Source organism: Chiloscyllium punctatum, chromosome 44 (genome assembly GCF_047496795.1).
Source record: "Chiloscyllium punctatum isolate Juve2018m chromosome 44, sChiPun1.3, whole genome shotgun sequence".
NCBI classification, from domain to species: domain Eukaryota; kingdom Metazoa; phylum Chordata; class Chondrichthyes; order Orectolobiformes; family Hemiscylliidae; genus Chiloscyllium; species Chiloscyllium punctatum.
In genome coordinates, this window is record NC_092782.1 from 5,727,253 (window position 1) to 5,752,920 (window position 25,668).

The 25,668-nt window shown below is 40.7% G+C and overlaps 1 protein-coding gene across 1 annotated transcript in view; it reads left to right on the forward strand.

The window, feature by feature from the left end:
- Window positions 1-25,668, forward strand: part of LOC140466683 (potassium voltage-gated channel subfamily A member 1) — a 97,152-nt gene that overhangs the window by 47,386 nt on the left and 24,098 nt on the right. The gene's annotated exons all lie outside the window — the stretch shown is intronic.

Here is a 25,668-nt window from a genome sequence, read left to right on the forward strand (position 1 = left end):
CATTTGTGAGACCTTGAACTATAGTTTTTAACAAACTTTCACGTCTGGATTTGAGAGGCTTAGTTGTCAGATTGACTCAACCTTAATGGTGACTTCAAACTGTCCACTGGTGACCAGAGGTCTGTCTGCAGATCCAAGTCCCTTCAAGGGAAGGACAGGAATCAGGACACAGTGAGAAGCATGGATGAGACAGCTAGTTCTCATCAAGCTGCCCATATCCACTTATCTTAGCTATTCCATTCAAAGGACACAAGAAGAGGCAGGTAGTTGAGAAGAGAAGACCTGCAATGCAGGGCAAACATGCTGGCAGCAGTTTCAGAGCCATCAGATAAACTAGGAGAACGAGTGGATTTATTATTGTTTCAGCAATAAGCACATACAGAGGAATAGCAAACTGCCAGCATTCAGCTTTCTGTTACTACAGCAGCAGTTGGAAAATGACGCATCAAGCATTAAATGGCACACATCTGACTGAAGGTGAACCAGAGGCAATGAAACATTAAATTTGTCCCAATGTATAAATCGGTTGAATTGTGCAATGTAAATTTATTGTCAGGACTGATATATCAATAGTACCATTAGTAGGAAACAGGTATAAAAGGTGGTAGAGGCAAATGATTTCCATAGTATAAGAGTTGGGAAGTCATGTTGTGGCTGTACAGGACACTTTTGGAATATTGCGTGCAATTCTGGTCTCCTTTCTATTGGAGGGATGTTGAGAAACTTGAAAGGGTTCAGAAAAGATTTAAAAGGATGCTGCCAGGGTTGGAGGGTTTAAGCTATAGGAAGAGGTTGAATAAGGTAGGGCTGTTTTCCTTGGAGTGTCAGAGGCTGAGGGGTGACCTCATAGAGGGTTATAAAATTATGAGGGGCATGGATTGGATAAATAGACAAAGTCTCTTCCCCGAGGTGGGGGAATCCAGAACTAGAGGACATAGGTTTAGGATGAGGGGGGAAAGATATAAAAGGGATTCAAGGGACAACCTTTTCATGCAGAGGGTGGTGCGTGTATGGTATGAGCTGCCAGAGGAAGTGGTGGAGGCTGGTACACTTGCAACATTTAAAAGATATCTGGATGGGTATATGAATAGGAAGAGTTTAGAGGAATATGGGCCAAGTGCTGGCAAATGGTACCAGATTAGGTTAGGATATCTGGTCAGCATGGATGAGTGGAACGAAGGGTCTGTTTCCGTGCTGGACATCTCTATGACTCTATGACTCCATAACTGAGAAGTGGGGAAAAGGAAAGACGATTATTCTATTGGTGTAGGACTACAGAAAAAGATGGTGCGAGTCCTATTGAAAAATGACTGACATAGCAGTTATCTTGATGAAACTTTAGCCTTACCAATTTTGGTTACCTCTTGTTCCTCTTTTTACTTTTTCCCTTTGCATGCTAAGACTGTGTTTATGTATATATTTATGTAATTATGCATTCTTTTTTGTAATTTAAGGTGTTGCTCCATCTGAGCAATTGAAATGTAGAATCACTGGGCAGAACCATATTCTCCCAGAGGCAGTGAGTTTTGCATTGTGAAGGGCACATAGTTAGTAGGCAAGGTAATGGTGTACCTTTTCCTTCTGCCAGACTCACCCCCTACAAAAATAAGTCTGGACCAGGAAGCCACCTGGTCTACCTACCTATCCCACTGCCAGTTGAGTCCCTTAGGTGGTCAATTAAAAACCACTTCAGGGCTTTAGCCTGCCATCGCTGGAATTAAAGTGCTTTTGTCATCATGTCTAACAGATCGTCCCATGTGGGAAGGCTGTTTATCAGCTGGAAGAATGGGAACCAGATTGGATAATCCTTGCTTGACCAAGAAATTGGAAATATGACAGGGTGGGTGCTCTCTGCCCTCGCTTCTGACACTCATCTTTTTTCTCTCCAAAACCCCAAACCTAAGAAACAACCCTCCCCTTCCCCCACCCCCTTAAAAATGCACTTATCATGCTCTCCATAACCATGAGTGGTCTTTCAGTAGCAGCCACATTATTCTCCATTGGATCTGATTGGTCAACAGCCCTTGCAGAATAGGACTTGGACTTTCTGGGTTTTAATTCTTGGCAGAAGTCCCTCAGAGAGATCTCACCAATGTCTTTGGTGGACGTTTCCTGGTAGAGGCAGCATGTGTCTCTCGCTAGCCCTGCAGCCAACTCTTGATACCCTGCACTCAACAAGGGTCTGCTCACTGTTTCACACCAAATGCAGATTTCACTGGAATTCAGTTGAACAGTTTTTGGCTTCTTTTGATGGATTTCTCATTCGCATTAATTGTAGGTTTCTGCAAACCTTGCCAAAATACTCGTGACTACTCAAGTAATCTACAAATCTACTCATAATCCTACAAATTATCAGAGGAAATATCAGTGCATGAGTACTTAATTCATTCATATGAAATCTACCTTTCTGAGCAGAGGTTCCAACCCATTATAAGAACATATCAGACAAAGGAGTATTGCGGACTGGTCACACCCTCGACGTTCAGTATAATCTCAACTCCATTTTCCTCTCCTCTTCACATTTTCTTGATTCCCCAAAAGATAAAAAATATCCCAGCCTGAAAAGTTCTCAACATAGAGCACCCACAATGTTGTGAGGTAAAGAAACACCTCCACCTTCTAGTCCTAAATGACTGACTGCCTTACCTTGACATAATGCTCCAAGTTCTAAATTCCCGAGCAAGAAGGAACAATCCCTCAGTATCTAAACTGTCAAGGCATTTCAGAATCTTGTTTCATTCAAAAAGTTAAATTCCTCCACTGATTGCAATGGAGGGGGAAGCTTCAAATATCTCTATTAGACATTCAGGTGTCATTTCAGAAGCAGACTATTAATACATATCAACAACACAAGGCGAAATGATAATATTGCAGATTAAGTAGAAGAAACCTTTCATGAGGGAAAATCTTCTACTGCTTGTCGCAGCTGTGGTATTGTAAGATTGGCGCTGGAAGCTGGTATTATGGGTAAAAAATAGTGATTCGGATCCCCATGCATTTCATGACTCTGTGCCATTTTTATGATGAGAATTTTATGATGAGAAATGTAATGAACCACCAAGGGCAGCAGGTGACTTCTGGCATTTGTACCCATCAAACCAATATCCAACATTATGGAAAGTACAGGGAAGGTACTGAGGTCTTGTAGTGCAGTGGTAATGCCCTGTCTCTCTGGCAAAAGGTCCAGGTTCAAGTCCCTTCTGCTTTGACATAGCAGGCCTGGACAAGTTGATTAAAATGGCTGAAAGGAATGTGCTGCCTCCCCAGACTGAGCAATGTAATTTCAAAAGGCCTGTCAGTTTTTACTTTTTTACCCTGTAGAAACGTTGCTGTGGGCTCGTGTGAAATTTGTACTAATTAAATTTTACTTGGCTTCAAACTGGCATAACAGTGGGATTGCATAACAGTCCTTCTCTACTTGTGTTTTTTTTAACGATGAAGAGGACATTAAAAGGCAGCAGAATGATTTTTGCCACAGACTGTGTTCATCAACTGATGCAATTAAATCTCAGTGTAACTTAGAAACAATGCCTCAGTCTCTGGAGACTTTGTTTCAGTAGAGGGGCTGTGACAAGGTTATGTCACAGGCATGATGTAATCTGGTAGTCACACCCAGCACAGGCACTGCATTGCCAGTAGCAATAAAATTCCTTGGTCTCTTCATTTTCCAGGTTAGGTTCCTTTCTATTGCCAACAAGAACAGCGTTCTCATCCATCAGTCTTACAATCGCTATAGCCTTCTCGCTGCCGTGCATTGCATTTGCTTGAGCATCATTCCTGTGTAAGAGACGTGACTCCTTTTTGTGTAGCCATGAAGACAGAATTAATCTTATAAAGGTTCATTATGCAGCAGCAATCACAGTGGATAATTAAAAGGCCCAATGTTATTTGAATTTCAAAGATGGTTGGCTACAAGAGTTCCAGTGATACCTCGTGTAGTTTTGTGTAATTCTCCATGCCAGACACTCAGAAGCCAAAATAAATCATATGGGTCAACATCTTGCCAGGCCCTGAGTGATGTGGGCAACGATGAGAAAATTGGGTGAGACCCCAGCGAGTCCTTTCTTGACATTGAGAGCAAAAAGCCACATTTTCTAACCAAGTGTTGGATATCAAGTCAATATTCTTTTAATTAAGCAGGAAGAGCCCTATTAGCATGGATTTTCACTCTTTAACAGTCTCATTATTACCTAATCTTCATTCATTAATATGCAACCTTCCATTCTACCAACTGCTGGAGAGAATTCCTGACATGAAAGTCAGAACAGGTATTTGGGGAGTTCATCTTGCCACCTACTCCTCTGAATCTATAACTTGGCACCTGGCACCAGTATCTTAGGGTATGCTGCATTGACAGTGACTGCACTTACCCCATGGTTTCTGACACATACATGCCTCACTACATCATCATGGCACATCTTCAGCCCCTTACAATGCAGTTCTGCACTTCATTGCTAAACTGTGGACATTGGCACCCCACATTGGAATGCTGGGATGGGCACCCAGCACATGAATATGACCAGGGAATATTTCACGTTCCTCACTTGCTCTCTTAGTGCTCACTTTGGACTTCACTTGGATGCTCACAGCATCTCTGCTTTGCATCACTTGGCCTTGCCTTTCTGTGGCTTTCTCTCTCTCTCAGACAAATCTAACAATCCTCCTCGGATGCTGCCGGAACTGCTGTACTTTTCCAGCACCACTCCAATCTAGACTCTGGTTTCCAGCATCTGCAGTCATTGCTTTTACCTAGTTGAATCTAACAATCCTTCAATCTTGTCTGTCTTATACCAAAGACAGTATGTTATGGTCAGCAGCAGTCATTGGTGAAGGCACACTGTGCCAAATCAATCTCATGCCTGTGCCACCTGCCAGCCACATGCCAAACACACTGCTTGTGCATTATTCAAAGGGCCATGTATCAAAATCAGATATTGTTAAATCAAGGCAGATTGGCTTCAGGCAAGGGATCCCAGCAAAGTAAGTAAAGAACTCTGCCTCTGATATCAGTTGTGAGGAGTGGGGAGAGACACTTGGCTGCTTGGGGCAGTCATGGCAGAGAATCTTTCCTCTTAAGGGGTGAGAAAGCTAAACATTGGACACCTGTCCTCCTGTCTTGACTCTTTCTGCCTTATTTTAGGCTGTTTTCTCCTGGAATGACATAAAACGAGGGATTGAGTGAGATAAATGTTGGTCGTGCAGCTGTTAGTGCTGGTCCATTTTAGTAAATGTGGTGGGGTGTCTGGAGTGAGTGAGCGGGAGATGCAGAAGACATTCAGGATTAGTGGGGTGAGAGGATTCGTTGTGTGAGACCAAATGGAAGATATTGTATGTGGCAGCGAGAGTGGAGAGCATTTGGCTTGATGTGAGGTGGGTGCAGTAGCCAAGAATAAAGTGAGTGTGAAGGACCAGAGAGAAGATACTGGCAATTACTCTGGCAGATTACAGAAGGTCATTGACCACCTTCCTATTGTGCTGGGTTCCTCCGGATGGCTGAGACTGTATTGATCTGGTTAGTAACCTTGGACCAGGTTGGCAGGGTCTGGTGTAGTGGCCTCCAGTGTTGGTCTTGGGGTAATAGGATGTCTCTTCATTGTGCCACACCATCCAAAAGGACCGTTAGGGACCGTTAGTCCCCTTACCTGTCATATCCGGGACAAGTTCATTGTGGCATGTGGAGCCATTCCCAGACTAACTGTGCATGACCAGGTGCACAATTGCTTTTTAATTATGTGCCAGAGCCAGGGATTCTGGGTTATTCTGTCAGTGGCCAGTACTTCTCCTTGCAGCAAGTGAGCAAATTGAGCTAGCATGGATGTGACAGGCAACCTATGCAGTTAATGAGATGAGGTTGGAATGAGAGCGCAATAAAACTTGCTAGATCTTGCGGGGAGGAACCCTCTGTGCAACTCAATGACAATGACACTAAAGTGATTTCTGGTAAAATTCAGCCGATGACACTTTGAGGTTAATCATTATACATACCCTAGTGCTGCTAAGTAACACTTCAGATGTTGGGATACCTTGCACTTGAGACTTCGGGGAGCTTTTCACATCATTGTCGAATGTTGGAATTTTTGCTTTAAGCGGCGCCATGTCGAATCATTGAAGAAATATCCAAACACAGTATAACCAGGAGACGTTCCACATAAACAGGAGATTGCAGGTGTTTAGTTGGAGATGAAATCACACCCTTCTCCGATTAATGATTTGTTGTAAAAAATAATAACAGGAACCAGGGCTGGTGCAATAGTTTACATGCCCTAGTGAATCTTTAGCCTGTATCATATTCGCAATTAACATATAAAAACATATAGGTTTATAAAGATATATAATATATAATGGTTTAGCATTGCAGATGATAGAAGCATATTATGATTCTGATTGTACATGCTCGTTGCCCTACACTTTATAGGATATGTACTGGAAGAAATGCTCATTATACCATGTAGTTTGGCTTCCATGTTGTAAAGCTACATGTTCCTTTATCAGTTCCCGGATATTTTTGAGTCCACTCTGCTCAATGAATAATCCTTACACTAGAGTGGGTTAGATTAAATTATATTCTTTGATATTATTTTCTGGTTGACAATTTTGGAATCATCATGTGAATGTACAAATTAGTAGACCTGTCATTTAAGTAGAATGGTGAATTTAGTTTGAACCTGTGGGAAAGACTATGATATAAGTACATTGACATCTATATCATCTGTCAGTAATTTTGGGTGTATATCAATAGACTTAGACCTTTCATCTGGTGGTGCAGTGGGCCATGATTCTGCCTTTAGGCTAGAAGCCCCAGATTCAAGTTCCACCTCATAACTTGAAAGCCAGAGAGAATGTGTTTAAAATGTGGCCAGCTGGTTGATGATCAACGTGTAAATCCTTTCAATACACCGATGGCAGTGGCTAACAGAGGAAGTGGCTTCAGACCATGCTTAATGTGGCTCCCTTTAGCCTCCAGTGATGTGCAACTGTGATCTGTTCCAGGAACAACTAGTCACAGAAACAGATGTAACATTTCTTATTTTACCTGCCTTTATTCTTGGGAAGAGATTCAAGAGGACCCAGAAAAAGTTTCATGAACATTTTGTTCAGTTTTTTCCCAAGTACCTCGTATGGCACTCTAGATACTGTCTAATTTGTCAAGTGGTTGGACCAGTCTTAGCAAGAACACTTTTCAAAGCTGTCCCAAGTACCACCACATATTTATTTGTGGTACTCTATCAATGCACAAGCCTAAGCTTCCCATTTTTCAATTGCAAAAATATACTTTATTCATAAAAACAATTATATACATACGCAGTTTTGTACAGTCTTTGCACATGAATAACAAACCAACATTGGAATTTGGCATTCCCTTCAGTTGCCAAAAAAAAACCCAAGGCATTTCTTAGTTATACAAGACTATATTTATATACATTTGAGGCACTATGAAGATGTACTAACTGAAAGGACCTCCATTGTACTTTGGCAGAAAGACCTTAGACAGTGGTTTTTCCCTACAGCAGCTGCCCAAGTTTTACTGTGTCGCACAGCATATAGTACTGGACCTGCCAGACTCAGTCGAGGTCAACTCTTTGCACTGGAGCAGCAACAGGTTTCAGACAGACCAAAGAGCGTCTTTCATTGAGTTGATGGTCTTCCAGGCGTAGCCAATATTTGTCTCAGTGTGCAGCCCAGGGAACAGACTGTACAACATAGAGCTGCTTGGGATGAAATTTGCCAAAAACCACAGCATCTCTCCCCAGACCTTCTTTGCAAGTGCACTTTCTAGAAGGAGATGTATGACAGTCTCCGCCCTCCCCACCCATCCATCAACCTCTGCAGACACTTTGAGGGTGTGCCCAAGCTTCCCATTAACAATTTACCAGTTGTTACAGCCAGTGAACTATGTGTGCTGAGCAGCAGCTGGGGCTTTTGGGTTCTGAACTGGTCCAACACCCTCTTGCGCCAGGTTAACTGAAGGCATGACCTGCCTTAACTGCTTCTTGATACATGGCATTCAAGCAACTTGCTTTTTTATGGATCTCAACGAATCAGGTGCAATGATAGCTTTACAGTCCACTCTACTGAAGTCAGTGGGAAGGACTATTGAGTGACATGGATAACCAGCCTTTCAACTGATCCTATTGATCTCCCAACCAGTGAGTTAGGTTAAAATTACCATAAATAGTCAATGAAAGGAGGTGGTAAGATGCAACTGGATGTGGATCTGCCCAGCAAGGGGCTTCTTTCCTGGCTCACTATGTCCACTGCTGAGTGACAGAAAGCATAAGGGCATGACTAAATTGTGTTGTTTAATTCAAACTGTTTGATGTCTGTAAACTAGAGGAGACAGTGCATTCTACACTGGAACCCAGGCTTGTTAAAAGTTCACTGGCAATATTCTGGGATTGAATGCTACATAAAAGAATGTGTCCTTCTTTCCCCTGAGATCTGGCTATGTACTCCTGTTTAGTGGCTTTCTGTTGTTCCAAGATTTTTAGCATATTCTCCCCAATTAAACTTTTGTCCTGAGGAATAGAGAATCCTGCGTTGTCAGCAGGTCCCTTAACAGATGGAAGAAGTGAGCAGGGCTTTTAGACATTAGACCCCGTTTTTCCCCGTATACACATCCTGCTCACCTGTGCTGTGAGGGTAACCTGGTGTATCCCTGTAAACATCACTGAAGAAGCTCTGCTAGTTAAATGCGTCTGTGATAATGTTTGGGTACAAAGCCATGAGAGATGATGACTGCCATCTACTTTTGGTATTCCTTGAACTAAATCAATGAGAACAAAGCCCCATGGTATGCATGGTACTGACATAGCCATCACCAGCATCCGAAAACCACTAGAAGAGTATTATACCCAAATATGTTATAACAATAGATATTTGGGGAAGATTCGAAGACTGCATAATTTTGGACCACAGGATAATTATAAATTTTTGGATCTTTGCTCTTGGGATGTATGTTGCCATCAAGGTTTCCTTTGATTTAACCTTCATCATTTACTCACTCCCTTTTACACATTGAACTTTATATGATCTATCTCAATGATTTGGCACTCTAAGCATTTTAATGTTTTACTTCAGTTGACTGTAAACTTAAAAGAGTGCAACCTATTAAATTTGCTTGTATAGCTTGTTGTCTGCCCTTAATATGCCTTGCCCATTGTTCTCTTCTTTATTATGATAAGAAAACTGCCCTAATATAATTGCTATCAATTGATAGTTGGTCATATAAACTGTTACTCGAAAACATAGCCGAATTCAAAACCTACTGCCTGTGCTCCCTTCTTATCATTACACATGCTGCTGGAGACAACTCGAGCGCTGGTGTTGCACAAAGCTATTTTGTGGAAATTAGATAGTGCCCCTTAAAGATCTTTAGCTGCATGAAGTGTTATTGCTGTTCATGTATTACCTAATTTCCCCTTGCAAGTCTTGCATCTCCTGGTACATTTGCCTTTTCTTTTTCAATTCAAGTTAAAAAATCTTTTTATCTCATGATGTGTTTATCGATTTTTTTAGTGTATTTTTGGCCGAGTGCATGCAGGGAAATGGTGAATAGTTCGTCACTCATTGAGTCCTGTTGATGATAAAGAGTCTGAGGGTTCATGAGGTGATCCGTTCATTGTAGAGTAACCAATCTCTGCCTTGGTATTTATCTGGTTAGGAGAAAGTGAGGACTTCAGCTGCCGGAAATCAGATTCGAGAGTGTGGTGCTGGAAAAGCACAGCAGGTCAGGCAGCATTCGAGGAACAGGAGAATTGACGTTTTGAGCAAAAGCCCTTCATCAAGAATGAGGCTTTCGAGCCAAGGGGGTGGAGAGATAAATGGGAATGGGGTGAGGCTGGGGGTAAGGTTTATCTGGTTAGTCCTATTCAGCTTCTGAGCAATGGGACACCCAGGTTGTTCTTAGGGTGGTATTATTCAAAGCCAAGGTATAATACTGAGATTTGTCTTGTTTGAAAACTTGACATTCCATGAGGCAAATATTTCCTGATAATTGTAAGCCCAGTTCAGAATGTGCTTTGTCGATTACTATCTACAAAGAATCAACTAGGTCGAACATGCTTTTCTAGCAGCTGAAATAGTTAACATAGTTTGCTGAGAAAAAATGTTTTTCCATGTGCAAATTGGACAGCAACAATGGCAAGGAAGAGGGACCCGATGAATTGCAAATTACCACAATGATTTGAAACATTCCGCGATTAGCTTTGCAAACTGTTATCTTACCTTTAATCTCCCCATGTTTTTCAGGGGACCAGACTTCATTGAAAAAATAGGTAACTGAATGGAGATTCAAGGAGATTCAATAAAGGTTCCTTTAGATTGGAAATGTTACTCCTAAATTCAAAAATGAGAGATATAGAAAGCAGGAAGTGACAGTTCAGTTGGCTTAACATCTGTCATAGGAAAATAGTTAAAAGTTATTATTAAGGCATTCACTGTCAGATAATCAGGCAGAGTCAACGTGGTTTTGTGAAAAGGAAATCATGTTGAACCAATTTATTGACATTATTTGAAGAAGTAATGTGCTGCTGATAGAAAGGCACTGTGGATGTTTTATATTTAGTTTTCCAGAGGCATTTGATAAGGTGCAGCATGAAAGATTATGTAAGAATAAGAAGGCTTATGTTGTAGGGGGTAACATATTGGCATGGAAGAACGACTGGCTAGCTAACAAGAAACAGAGAATAGACATAAATCGGTCTTCTTGCGGTTAATGTAATGTAATAAATGTAATAAATGGTATGATCATGGATCAGTGCTGGGTCCTTGACATTTTGCAGGACATATAAACGCCTCAGATGAAGATACCAAAGGTATGGAAGTTAAATTTGCTGATTACACAAGAGAAACAATTTATCAAGCTGACATCAATTTATCAAGCTGAGGTTAAAAAGTAATATAGATAGTTTGTGATGGGGAAAGATATGGCAAATTAAGTATAAGGCATGAAAATATGAAATTGTCCATTTTAGCAAGTTGAATAAAAAAAACTCACCATTTTCTAAATGGTGAGTGATTGCAGAACTCTTTGAGTTGCAGAAGAACCTATGTGTCCTCGTTCATGAATCACAAAAGGCTAGCATGCAAGTACAAGAAGTAATTTAAAAAGCGAAAAGAATGTTATTGTTTACTGCAAAGTGAATTTAAAATAAAATTATGGGGGTAATGCTTCAGTTATATCGAGTATAGGGTGAGACTACATTTTGAGTACTGTATGCCAAATTCATCTTCTTAGTTAACGAAGGATTTAAATCTATTGGAAGCTGTTTAGAGAAGGTTTATTAGATATATACCCAGAATGACACATCCAGAATGACACATTGTCTTATAAGGAAAAGTTGGACAGGCTTTGATCCACTGGAGTTTAGAAGACCTAGTGGCAACTTTATTGAAACATAAAAGATCCTGAGATGTTTTGACATTATGGATGTGTTCCTCAGTGTTCAAAAATAAATGGAATAGGGTGAAGTTTTATTTGAGGGTTGAGAGTTGGATTTCTCTGCCTGAAAAAGATCATGTAGGCAGAGTCATTGAATATTTTTAGAGTCAGAAGTCATATGGCACCAGGTTATAGTCCAGCAGGTTTATTTGAAATCACAAGCTTTCAGAACTCCACTCCTTTATCAGGTGAAGTCACTTCACCTGATGAAGGAGCAGTGTTCTGAAAGCTTGTGATTTCAAATAAACCTGTTGGACTATAACCTGGTGACGTGTGACTTCTGACTTTGTCCACCCCAGTTCAACACTCGCACCTCCACATCATCAATATTTTCAAGGCAGACATGGATAGTTTCTTAAATAAGGAGGTGACAGGTTGTCAGACTGAGGTGAAAATTTGGATTTGAGGTTACAATCAGGTCAACTCTGATCTTATTGAACAGCAGAGCATGCTCAAGCGACTGCATAGCCTACTCTTGCTCCAAATTTGCATGTTCATGTGTAAAATTGACACAAGTGGAGACCTTCCCCAAGGAAACTCTATTCTGAGTTCACAAAAAAATGGAAGATCAACTTATGGCAAAGTGCTTTGATAAAACATTTTGAAGCATTCATTGCAATACTGTATGCTGCAGCTGAATTCTCAGTGGTGAGCTTAATAGACAATAAATATATAAATACAGCACCAATAACACAAACCAAGTAATATAAATAGCAAGGTTAAAGAGCTGGTGGGGATGTGGATGAGTAACGGTGGTAACAGTGGAACTGTAGGAATTTGCAGTCCACATGCAGAAATATTGTGTCATCTGTTGTTCCAAATGTGTCTCATGTTGCGGGCATTGGTAGTCACCGCACATTCTGCTCATCCCCAGTTGCTCCAGAGGCATAACGAGTTGTGAGAACTCAGGAAGTTGGAGTATACCATTTGTCAGGCCTTTTCCACCATTCAATATGATCATGATTGACCTTGGGCTTCAATCCACTTTGCTGCCACCTCTCCATATTCTTTGACTTCCCAAGAAGACAAAAACCTATCTATCTTGCCCTCAAATCTTTTTAAGTATAGGGTGCCTACAACTCTCTGTGTGGAGAAGTCCAAAGATTCACAACCCTTTGAATGCAGGAATTTCTCCTCATCTCATTCCTAAATCACCGGGCCCTTAACCTGACACTCAAGTCAACTTTGAAACATGAGAGACTGAAATCACATTGAGCCCAGGACTTCCCTGAAGATTAATTGTGAAGCAGCTAGGGCTTCACAATAATCTGTCAAGTTTTCCTGGTTATTTTATCCAGAGTCGATGCTTGGGAATAATTCGGGTGATTACAGTCCCTTTCTGCTCATGGCTGCTGAAAGAGTATCTCCAGCCAAAGTGGAGTGTGTAATCATGATTACTCAGATCCTTCCTTTCAATCTATTTTCACTTTCAAATTAGGGACAAAATGAAATTTCTACTTGAAAATATTCCAACTTGAAAAATGCAAACATTCATTTAAAGAACACAAAATAAGATCTTTATGTTCAACATATGACCTCATCCATATTTAAAGTTTCAGAACAAATTGAATAGCTAGGCTTATTCAGACCTGGCTTTCTTGAGCAAAGCTTTCTTGAACAATTAATAGTTGCAAACATAAAAATGTTGTCACACTTTTCTATGCTCTCTGAAGATTCAAACCAATAAAAAGCTCGGAATGCACTTTGTGTGACTCGCAATTTTCATGTATGTATCTGGAGTGTTCTTATGTATTTGTCTGTCTTGGCAATATTGCAGAAGACTTAGTTATACTTTGCAATGAAATGTAAATTCTTGCAATCCACTTTTCAGGACTTCTGGCACTAGTCTGTTCTATGAGAAATATTTCACTAATCAGGAATTCCCTTTACTTTTACACACAATTCTGTGATTCTTTGTTTCCTGAAATGTACTAAGCCACCGAACCATCTGCTGTTCGCGTAACAGATGCCACTGCATATTTGCCAGTTTAGGGTGAATACACAGATCAGGAAGCTGTCCTCATGAATACTCCACATTTAGAAAAGATCTATGTATATAGCCTCTTAAAATAGCTTGAGGAAACAAGATGATCCTCTGCCTCAAGTACAATTAACCTTTGTATTATTTTAGTTATTCTAAGTTTGCTATGCAAATCCAGAAATAAACCTGAAAGTTCTAGATTATTATCACGTTAATATGGTGGAAATCAGCTCCACATTACAAATGTGTACAGGTACCTTTATCATAGATTCACATCTTCATTTTTACACAGTGACTCTAAAATTTGTTCTCTTCAGATTTTATCAAGTTCTGTTTTGAAAACTGCTATTGAATCTGCCACAAGTATACTTACAGTAGCGCATTTTAGATCTGATCTACCCACAGCATAAAAACACTTTTTTCTCATGACTTCTGTGGTTCTTTTGCCAATCAGCTTAAACCAGTGCTCTATGCTTCTTGATTCTCTGCTGATGGGAACAGTTCCTGCTTATCTGCTCTTTCAAATTTCCCTCAAAATTTTGAACACCTCTGACAAATCCCTTCCTATTTTTCTTCTTTGATGGGAACAGCCCTGTTTTGATAATCTGATGACTGTACTTCAGTTTGCTAATCATTTTTAATAACTGCAGCACAATTGGAATCAATGTTAGAATTGCATCACACAGTTTCTATCTGTATAAGCATTGAGAGCACCGTAGTGTAATAACTCAAAGCTTAACAAGAAAGGAACATTGTTTGTTTTGAGCAACAAATACAGTCCATACTCTTGGCATACATAGGCTAGTTCCAGCCTAGGGCAGACAGTTTTTTATTTAATCATTCTTGGGGTGAGGACATTGCTGGCTAGGCCAGCATTTATTGTCCATCCCTAATGGCCCAGAGCGCAGTTAAGATCAACCACATTGCTGTGGGTCTGGAGTCACATGTAGGCCAGACCAGGTCAGGATGGCAGTTTCCTTCCCTGAAGGACATTAATGAACCAGATAGTTTTTTTTTCCAACAATCGACATGGTCGATTGTTCATTCCAGATTTATTGCTGAATTCAAATTTCACCATCTGTATTCAAACCTAGGTCCCCAGAACATCACCTGAGTCTCTGGATTAACAGTCCAGCGATATTACTGCTAGGCCATCACCTCCCCCATCTGCAGACCCATCCCTGCGAATGCCTTTATAAATATATTCTGAAGTGTTATAGCACACAACTTTTTTCCCCAAGAACTGTGAAGTTTTTTTCTCCTTCTATTAACCACCACCAAAAAGTCACCCATGTTTCCAGTTGAATACTTTGCATACAAAGACTGTTAAGGGCAATTGTAATCCATCAATGATGAGGGAGATTGACTGAGAGTGAGAAGGTGCTAAATCAAAATGGTATTGGAGTTGGAGATAAAGCACTGTATCCTCTGTGGTGCCCATCTCACCGGAGAGGCATTGAGCTATTGCTGGACATCATATGCTCCCTCTCCAAGGACAGCTGGACATGAAGTTAACCGAGGAAGAGGGGCAGTGAGGATGCAGATATGGGTCTGCTTTATTTCTTCTTTACCCAGGACTGTAATCGCACACAGCTGAACAGTTTATTTTTCCCATCACCAAATCACTGTAGTTTTCTTTTAGCTATTAACCAAGATCAGTAAATCACCCATGTTACCAAGCTCAGTTGTTGAGTTCCAGCTGGGCAAGCCATTGCCTGTTACCAGGGGAACTCATACTCAATGAGCTCCATGAGGAGATTAATTAGCGGTTCCCCATGAGCCTTGTAGAGGCTATCATTTCCCTCTAAGGGTCTGTTTCACTCCTGTGATGCCCGGGCCTTCTGCATTGTTTTGCCCAAACCCCATTCTGTTGCTTTCCAGGTCTGGTCAGTTTCTGTATGATAAGTAAGTGACCCATCTCTTCTGTGAAGGCCATTGAAGAATCACAGCAAGGGCTCATCCTCGGTGGTGTGTCCATCGAAACAGTTACCTCCTTGAAGTGTTCTAGACACATTTTTCTTTCTTTTTGCAACCTTCTCCCCAGTTTTGACCATGTACGATACCAGTTTTCTGGTATACCTGGAGAGCCATCATCGAAGTTCTTTATGTGGACCAAATCTCATTCTTGAATTTTCTGAGATGTAGGGAAAACTGCAACTCATTTGTGTTCCTTGGAGTTCAAGCCCCTTTTTTATTGGCTTTCACCTTCTCTTTGACAAGGCATAATTCATACTTGGTTTACCTGGAACACATGTTTCTCTCTTTTTAGCTGGTTCTCAGCCTCAGAGAAATGCTGTAAGTTCTCCACCAAACTCTCCATATGCTCCCTCCTGGAATGCTTTGGGATACTTCCCAATGACTTTATATAGATCACCAGAACCCAATTTACAGATCTGCACTATTGGTTGGTACCTGTCCCTTGCTCCACCATTAAAGGGAGTAGGACTGTCTGTTGCCCCTGTGTAACTGGAGTTACAGTGGTCCCAATAATACGTGAGGGCTCCCCAGTGCATGTGGCCAATCTAACATTGATGTCTCACAGACCTAAAGGAAAGATGCTCCATCAGAGTTTCCTAAAGGCTTATTCCTCAACAACAGATATAGTGGTATCTGAATCTACCTCATGTCTAACAGGTGGCCAGCTACCTGGAGTTTTAGATTAATTAGGGCAACTTTGGCAGCTGTGATGCAATCTAGCTGTATTAATACCTCATCCTCAGACTGATTTATTTGCAAATCCCAGTCTTGAGATGGCTTTGCCCTTCGCCCTGGGCAGCACACATTTTGCCTGTTTCAATAATGGCATTGATGTTCTGGCTCCTCACTGAATTGTGGAGAAAATTCCAATCCAGATCTGAAAACCTGCGGCCTCTGACTTTAATCACCCTTCCTGGACAACTAATGGGAGCTATGAGTATTACCCGTTGGGGACTTGGCTCTGCAATATGGGAGTTGTTCAGGTGAAGGGCGATACTGTCTATGGACATGTGAAGCTCACAAGCCCCTTTTTCCACCATTTTTTTCAGGAAACGATGGTTCTGTCGCTTTCTTGAGGTACAGATCTGGTTCAGTCAGTGGCTTCCTTTGCGTCGCAATATTATTAATTCTATAAACTAAGCGATCCCTTAACATATCCTGAAGTGCTGACCCATACTCAATGTTTTACCAATTTTCATTCTCATCAAGAATTCAGTACCTTGTTCCCCAGGAAGTCTATTTGTGGTGTGAAATTGGTAATGCTGTAATATAGTAGATGGTTTGAAGTCATACTGATCCATTATCCTATCTATCAGTCAAAAGATGTTTACTCCGGTGTTACTGGATGCATTAAAATCTCTATGACAGCTGAAAGCTGAGGTTCCAGAAATGGTTAGGAGAATGACTTTTTGTTGGTCACCGCCTTCTATTCTGTTTTCCTGAAAGAACATTGCATCCTTTTAGCATAAGGGGGCCAATCCTCCATACCTGCATCAAAAAGTTCCAGTTTCACAAACAGCAGCATTTCCAATATTTCCCTATTACCGGGTTTGTTGGCAGGCAAGGCTGTCCGGAACTACTCTTAACTCTCGTCATCAAACTAATAAATCAGGAAACCTGACTGACAAAGAACATCATTTATTGTTGAACACCAAAATAAAGCCACAACTCATTGTATAGTCCTAACCTGAGATAGACAGTTCTGCAGAGCCAACTCTGGGTCTGTGTTATTTTATTTTCATCAACCTGATCAGAGGTGTTATGATCAGAGATGGGACTTGAACCAGGCTCAGAGGTAGGGACACTACCACTGCACCACAATAGCCGTCAGCTGGGACTGCTTTATGGACTTTTAATCAACCTGTTTAGTGATGTTTGTAAATACCTTTGGAGCAGGTGGTACTTGAACCCAAGCCTCCTAGGTCAAAGGGAGGGCACTACCAGTGTACCACAGAGCCCTGGGTCTGTTTTTATTTGTGTGCCATCACACACAACCGCAGAGCTCACCCACCACCAATTACCATGAGGTTTTTGTTTGTTTTAACTATCTACCACCAGTAGATACTTGACCAATAGGACGTTTACAAGGAAAGCCCCTTACAGGCAATACATACCATCAAAAGTGAGGGACAGCTGGTGAGTTTTTTTAATATCCTGAAGTGTTGTTGCACACAGTTTGTTTCCCCACCACCAACCATGACTTTGTTTTTCATGATTGGCTGCCACCAGTAAAACCACCGTACAGTTAATTAGATAATCAAATGTAAAATCCATTACAGACAATGCAAACCATCAAAGTGAGGGAGAGGTTGGGAGAATGGGAAGGGGATGAATCAAAATGGAGTTGACCATAAGACATAGGATCAGAAATTAGTCCATTCAGCCCATTGAGTCTGCTCAGCCATTCAATCATGCCTGATAATTTTCTCAACCACATTCTCCTGCTTTCACCCCATAACCCTTAATCCCATTGGCAATCAAGAACCCATCTATCTCAGTCTTAAATATACTCAATGACTTGGCCTTTACAGCCTTCTGTGCCAATGAATTCCATAGATTACTACTCTCTGGCTGAAGAAGTTTCTCCTTACCTCAGTTCTAAAAGATCTTCCCTTCACTCTCAGGCTGTGCCCTTGGGTCCTGGTCTCTCCTACCAATGGAAACATCTTCCAACATCTACTCTGTCCAGGCCATTCAGTATTTTGTATGTATCAATTAGATTCCCCCCCCCATCCTTCTAAACTCCATCGAATATGGACCCTAAGTCCTCAAACGATCCTCATATGTTAAGCTTTTCATTCCTGGGACCATTCTCGTGAACCTCCTCTGAACACGTTCTAGGGCCAGTACATTCTTCCTGAGATATGGGGCCAAAAACTGCACAGTACCTCAAATGTAGTCTGACCAGAGCTTTATAGATCCTCAGAAGTACATTGCTGCTTTTATATTCAAATCCTCTCCAAATAAGGAGGGTTGCGGGGGGGTAATAAAGCGTTGTATCCCCTGCAGTGCTCACTTCCCTCTAAAGGTATCGAGAGCTTGGTGGGCACTGCATGGTCTCTCTCCAACAACCCCTGGCCATGTGTGTAACCACAGAAGAGGGTCAGATAGTCATCAGATATGGTCCCCCTCCATAGCCTGCTGCCTGGAACTGTTGAGGATCTGCATTTCTTTTTATTTCCAGAAATATTCATATGTACAGCTTTTTTTTCCCCGTCACCAAATCATTTGACTTTTTTTCATTATACACTGCCAGCAGTAAAACTCCCATATAGCCAATTGGATATTCACAAGCAAAATCTGTTACTGGCAATGCAAACCATCACAGTGAGGGACAGGTAGGGAGAGTGGGAAGAGGGTAAATCAAAATGGAATTAGAGAGGGAAATAGAGCACCATATCCCCCACAATGCCCACCTCTCTCTGAAGGCATTGAGAGCACTGGTGGGCACTGTACACTCCCTCTCCAATGATACCAGGCATGAGTACAGGAGGTTTGCTTTATGTATTCTAATTTGATTTAGTTATTGTCATGTGTACCTAAGTACAGTGAAAAGCTTTGTTATGAGCAGTACAAGCAGATCGTAGTAAGCAAGGACATACAGATCATAGGGTGAGAAACCTTAGACAGAGACCATGATTTAGAGATGCCGGTGTTGGACTGGGGCGTACAAAGTTAAAAATCACACAACGCCAGGTTATAGTCCAACAGGTTTATTTGGAAGCACTAGCTTTCGGAGTGTTGTTCCTTCATCAAACCACCTGATGAAGGAGCAGTGCTCCAGAAACTAATGCTAACTTAGACAGAGACATACAGGTTAGATTGCACAGGGAATGCACTCGTCAAGACCTAGCTCGATATCATGAACAAATTTCAATATATTACTCTCTGAGTCAGTTCAGATATTTTCTAATCAAACTGCTCAAACATATTATTACGCACCTATGGACCAGAAATGACTTGAACCCAGGGCTCCTGACTCAGAGGCAGGAATATATTACCGCACCACATAAGCCCAAGGGTCTTTTTTTTTGTACAGTTCTACTTTATTGTTGCTTTTGAGCAGGTGAGCGAGAAACCTGGCCCTTCTGGTCTCAGAAAAGGTCTCAGAAGTTGAGTTCCAGCTGGGAAGACCATTGCTTGTTACTAAGAGAACTCATATACAACAAACTATAGGGAGAGTAGCAGTGATTTCCCTACGGGCATTAAAGGGATTATTACAAACAATAACTCTTAACCATAAGCCTTTGTGCTCATCACATTGTGGTTATATGATACAATACCTCGGCTCCACCAGGTTCTGCACTCAATGTGCAATGCATTTGATCCACTGAAGTAGGTTCTTGTTTGTTGACATGATGCAGGTAACTGGAAGTCACAAAGTTGTAGATATGTACTGTACACTTCAAGAATATCTGGCTACAACGTTCTCATGGAAATAGTGCTGACAGAAGCTATCAAGTTGGCATTTGTCCTCAAAGTGACCTTTCTAGGGTAGAAAGAGGTACTGGGGTTCAACCAATTTATTGTTAACAGAAAGGTAAACAGTGTTTTATACCCTAGGGAAACACCTTCACCTTTCCTGTGGAGCAATGGCAGCAATATGACAAGCCTATCCAGTTTCATTATGATTTTTTAAAAAGAAGTATGGTGGTCCATGTGGCCTTCCAGCCTTCAGGATGTAATATTCTGGCCTACAAGTTCAGAAGAAGAGTTGTGTTCAATCACAATGTATCTGCTTAGTAAACATAACCATTGTGTTATAAAGATAAATATTTCCTTCCGAAAATGCATCCATGACATTTATACCTTAAGACACCTGTGCCAATGAATTGGCTTTGTACCTTACACAGGGACAATGTGTATTCAGGGAAAAGATTTTAACTTCGGTGAGGTAGAAGTTATTCTCAGACAGTTGTTCAGAACAAGCAGTGTTGAATTAACCACCGTTGATGCTTCCGCTGACGGGAATAAAAATGAACATTGTGCACTGTGCCAGATGAGCAGATATTCACTTTGTATCACTGTTCAAGATGAACTTTTTAAGTTTTCCAAGGGGTTATCATAAATGGTGGATAATCCTGGAAGTCAGAAAGTACAGGACTATTTCATCAGTTTCATCAAGTAACATCGTGAATGGTTCCTTAAATTTCTTTCCAATTCTCCATTAAATGTTCCTTTATTCACTGGATTATTTATCTGTAGTGACAGTGCAGGTACCTCTCTCTACATAAAGTAAATATTGCCAAACCTCTCGTCTGCCTAACCCCTCTGTCTCTTTCTTCACGGGTTTGAATCAATCTCAACTATATGAAGGATGTTGTTCACTTCTCTACTCCTTTTAACAAAAAAGGAAAGGGTCACCTCACTTTTCTCTTTTCCAGAGTAAAAAATCTTTTTTTATATAGTTCAGACATTTTAAGTTCGAAATTAATTTGTTTATTGCTTTCTAAACAGACTTCAGTGCTGAGTTATTCTTGTTGTAGCAGTAACCAAAGTTGTACACAAATACTACAAGCATAGACGTACCGGTGTTTTGTATTCAATACCTTCTTGCGAGTTGTGTTCTGTCCTTTGAATATATATCCTGATATTGCAATCTTTTCGATGGAATTGGATGCATACTTGAAAAAGAAGTGCACAGGGCTTTGGGGGTAGGGCAAAGGCCCAGGATTAATCAGATAGTTTTTCGATAAACAAACAAATGTGAACAGCTGAGTTGTCACCTTCTGTTCTGTATGATATTAGGGTGATTTTAAGATCCATTTAGGTTCCTTATTGCTTCTTCAGATTTCCTCATTGCTATTGTGCAGTGAACTGATTACCAATACCACTGGAATCTGGTCTTGCATTGTGTCCATTAGCTTGGAGTTGTTTATTTTATATTCTTTCTGTTATTTTCTTTTCTGACTCTCATTAGCTTGAATTTTGTTCACGTTAGTCACTCAGCATTATTGCTAACACTATCTTGGTCACTATCCAGAATCCTTTGTTTTAAATTGACTTAATTCCATTCATCTGAAACAACTTCTGCCCTTGGGTTTCGTTTCGAGTGAAGCTTTAGGTTGCTCTGTTTCTGTTTGCAGTTTGGAATCATTTTCATGCACTTCAGGCAACAATGGTTTCACTATTGATCCCTTTGGCACTCCACTGCCATTGAAAGTGTTGATGCAACTCCACTTATTTTTCTTTCTCTGGTTAAGCAATTTCCACTCCAACTCAGATGTTCTCTGTTTTATGTCTTTATGTCTTGAAAGCTAATTGCTTCTGTGCACTGTGTCAAAAGCCTTACTGAATTTAATATATATCATGTCTTCCGTTCTCATCATGTTCAATGCATTGAAAACAGAAGTGAATGTATTGGGCAAGACTATTTTGCCATGAAAGTATTGATTCCGCCTTGTAAGCCTTTCACATTTATGTCATCATTGCTTCAGAATTGGCCCATAATTTGCAGATCAAAGAATCTACTTTTACTGCTGTTTGTTGAGGGATAGATATTAGCCAGGATACTGGTGAGAATTCTGGTGTATTTCAAAAAGTGTATTGGGGTCTTTTATCTCCACTTATTGGGATAGGCTAAGGGGGGAAGGTTTGTTCTCCAACAGTACAGCAGTCCTTCAGTCCTGGTCTGTCAATAAGTAATCATTATGTGCTTTGGCTATGAAGTGGGACTTGAACGAAAGATTTTTGACCTCGATGCGTGAGGGGATTACCAGCTGAACCTCCAGCTATTGAGTGTCAATCTTATGTAAACCCAAACAATGGAATCTCTATGAAATAATCAGCATCCCATACTTTTCCTCAATACCTTTGTTCAATTTAGATCATTGCATTCTGTCTCTTCCTTCAATAGCTTGCATCAATCTCAAGGATGTTGTTCACTTATTTACTCCTTCCAAAAAAAATTGGATTGTATCACCTCATTTTTTTCTTTTCCAGAATAAATAGTCTTTTTTTCCAGTTCAGGTATATTAAAATAAATATTAGTTTGTCTATTGCTTTCTTCACAGATTTCAATGCTGAGTTACCCTTGTTGTCGCACAATTACCAGAGTTGAGCCATTTGGTTAAAAATTGTGAATAAAGTTACATTCGCCAGTTAAGGTTGCTTTGAAGCACTTTTGTAGTCATTTGTAGTCTTAAAATAAATTTTGTTGATATCAAACATAATCACAGTTATTAGATGTAGTCTATAATGGGAATGCCAGAGTGTGGTGTGGAATAAAGACTTTGTTTTAGCTTAGATTGTCTCTTTCTTCCATTGTAAATCCAGGTTTTGCCTAATGCTCTCATGATTTCTTTATACATGTGTATGCTCTTGGAGCAGAAATTTTAAAATAGCAAATCAGTCATGGAGTCAGGAACCTCAGAGCTTCCTTTGTTCAGTGAGGTGGAGGGAAAATTCTGTCAGTATATTAACGTCAATGACAAAATTCTGATTATACATATTCAATACATGAAACTCAGCGTTGGAAAGACCAAGATCTTAAAATCCACACTTGGTGGAACTTCTGGTATCTGCGCATTTTCATGAAAGAATACCATATTTCTGTGTGCAGCTACAATATTTCCCATTTCTGCCCTCACTTCAGTCTGTCTGCTGCTAAACCTCTAAGTGCATTGTTGTAATTTCCAGACTTCACTACTCCAAAGTCATCTTCCAACATACAAAATGCATCAATTCAGAAACAAAACCAGGAATAGCTGAAAAAGCTCAGCAAGTCTGACAACATCTGTGAAGAGAACTCGGATCACTTGACCTGAAACGTTAACTATAATTTCTCTCCACAGATGCTGCCAGACCTGCTGAGCTTTTTCAGCAATTTCAGTTTTTGTTTCTGATTTACAGCATTTCCAGTTCTTTTGGTTTTATTGTCAAAAAAAAACTACTGTTGTCTCTCTTACAAAAATGCCATCAACTTTTCCTCCCCACCTCTCACCCTTGCCCCCGCCCCAACCCCACTGTCTGCATTTACAATTTGAGTCCTGCTTTTTAAAATCTCACCATGCCCACCCTATTCCCTGTCTCCATAACCTCATCCTCTCCCAAAATTGACACTCTAAAGTCTGTTCCACTGACTTTGGCCTCTTCAGCATCTTCTTATTCCTTCCATCCCTCTTTTGCCAGTTGTGGTGTCTGCTGGTTAACTCACTTTCTATGGAATGTCCTCTCTCAACTCTTCCATGTCTCCTTCTCCTTTATGTCCTCATTAAAAACCCACATCTTTGACCAAACTTTCGCTCACCCCACTTACCTTTACTTATTGCCTGATTTTTTGACACCTCTGTGAAATGTTTGAGGATGTCTTCCACACTTTATTCTTTTAAAAAAAAGCAGACATTTTTAATGTAGTATTAAATGTAAAAGAAAATGCATGAGTCATAGCTATTAGCTTGAGAAGGCCAGGGTATTATAGACAAAGTAGGGATGAATAATTTAGTCCAATATTTGTTAGCAACATCAGCTTTTATCTTTGCATAGCTTTCACAATTAATGGCCCTGATGTGTTTTCTATATATTCCCTAAACCACATTGTACAGATATGGATGGTGTTTGGAATGTGCTAAAAGACAACAGTTCACAGGAGAGGTTTAGCTGACAACATATTGGAATCATGCATAAATCTCAAAGTGCAGAATTTAAACATACTATACATAAATACAAGTTGGTTTTGCTTTCTTTTTTAGAGGTCTTTCTGAGTGGGTAAAGCAGCACATTTAATGTTGGTAGGAATGTAAAACCTGTTCGACATTTTGCTTGATTTATAATCAATAAAAATGAAAATCAGACTGTGTGTGTAATTGCACCAATCTAATGGTACCAGTTTTATTCCCAGCTATTAGTGCAGGTAAGGTGAATTGGCCATGCTAAATTGCCCGTAGTGTTAGGTGAAGGGGTAAATGTAGGGGAATGGGTCGGGGTGGGTTGCTCTTTGGAGGGTTGGTGTGGACTTGTTGGGCCAAAGGGCCTGTTTCCACAGTGTAAGTAATCTAATCTAATCTAAAAAAAAGTTTTATGAGATGTGTAGAATGCTATAAAGCCTTTGTTCTCTTGTCCTAACGGCCTTTGAGAACATGTTGGTGAGTCACCTTCTTGAACTGCTGTAGTTCATCTGGTGTCAGCATTTTTGTATAAGTTTGGCTCAACTGGGAGGTTTTCCAGGCTGTTTTAGAGGAGTCACGTGTTGGCCAGGCCAGGTAAAAACAGTGGGATTCCTTCCGTAAAGGAAAAGAAGTTCACCTACAGCCTTAGTGAGATTTGAATAAATTCCCAGTGCATCAGCTTGGATCTCAGAATACCAATCCAGTGATTTTACCACCTCACCATCACCTCCCATGATGAAGGTGAACATTTTCCCTGTCTCCGTTACACTTACTACTTCTGCTGAGGGTAGCAGACTTATCGATGATACTTTTTAAATGACCAGAATAAGATACGGAATATTAAAAAACACTCCTTTGCTTACCTGGTTCCCGCATCCATCCTTCCAAAGTGCACAGAACAACAATGCATTATAAGTGCTGGGGAATGGGACACTTCAGGTTTTAGTTTCTTCCTGCCCACAGCAGTGTGAAGCCACAGAGATTATGTTCATTTGGGATCATTAATATGCTGCTGCCCTATTTGCTGTTTAGGCGGGGCTACCAGCCTCCATTTTTAACAATGCCTTCGTGAACTGTGGATATTACTGATTGGGCCAGCATTTATTGCCTGTTGCTTGTTGCTCTTGAGAGGGTGGTGGTGAACTGCCTTCTTGAACCGCCTCAATTCATTTCATTAGGGTACAGCCACGATGCTGTTAGTGAGGAAGTTTTGCCTCAAGGCATGGAGATATATTTGCAAGTCAAGATACTGAGTGGCATGAAGGGGAACTTGCAGGTGGTGGTGTTCCCATATATCTACTGCCCTTGCCCTTATAAATATAAATGGTCATGAGTTTGGGAGCTGTCAATGGAACCTGGGTGAATTTCTGAAATGCAACATGGAGATGGTATGACTCTAAACAGTGAGGAGTTTTCCCACTGATTCCCATTGACTCCAGTGTTGATAGGGCCCAAGTCTGAAAAATGCAGCTTGATGTCACAGGCTGTCACTCTCACTTCACCTCTGGAATTTAGCTAATTTGTCCATGTTTAAACGAAGACTGAAATGAGATCAGGAGCTCAGTGGCCTTGGCAGAAACAAATCTGAGCATTAGAGACCAAATTATTGGTAAGCAAGTGTTGCTTGATAGCACAATTGATGATGTCTCCTGACACCAGAATTA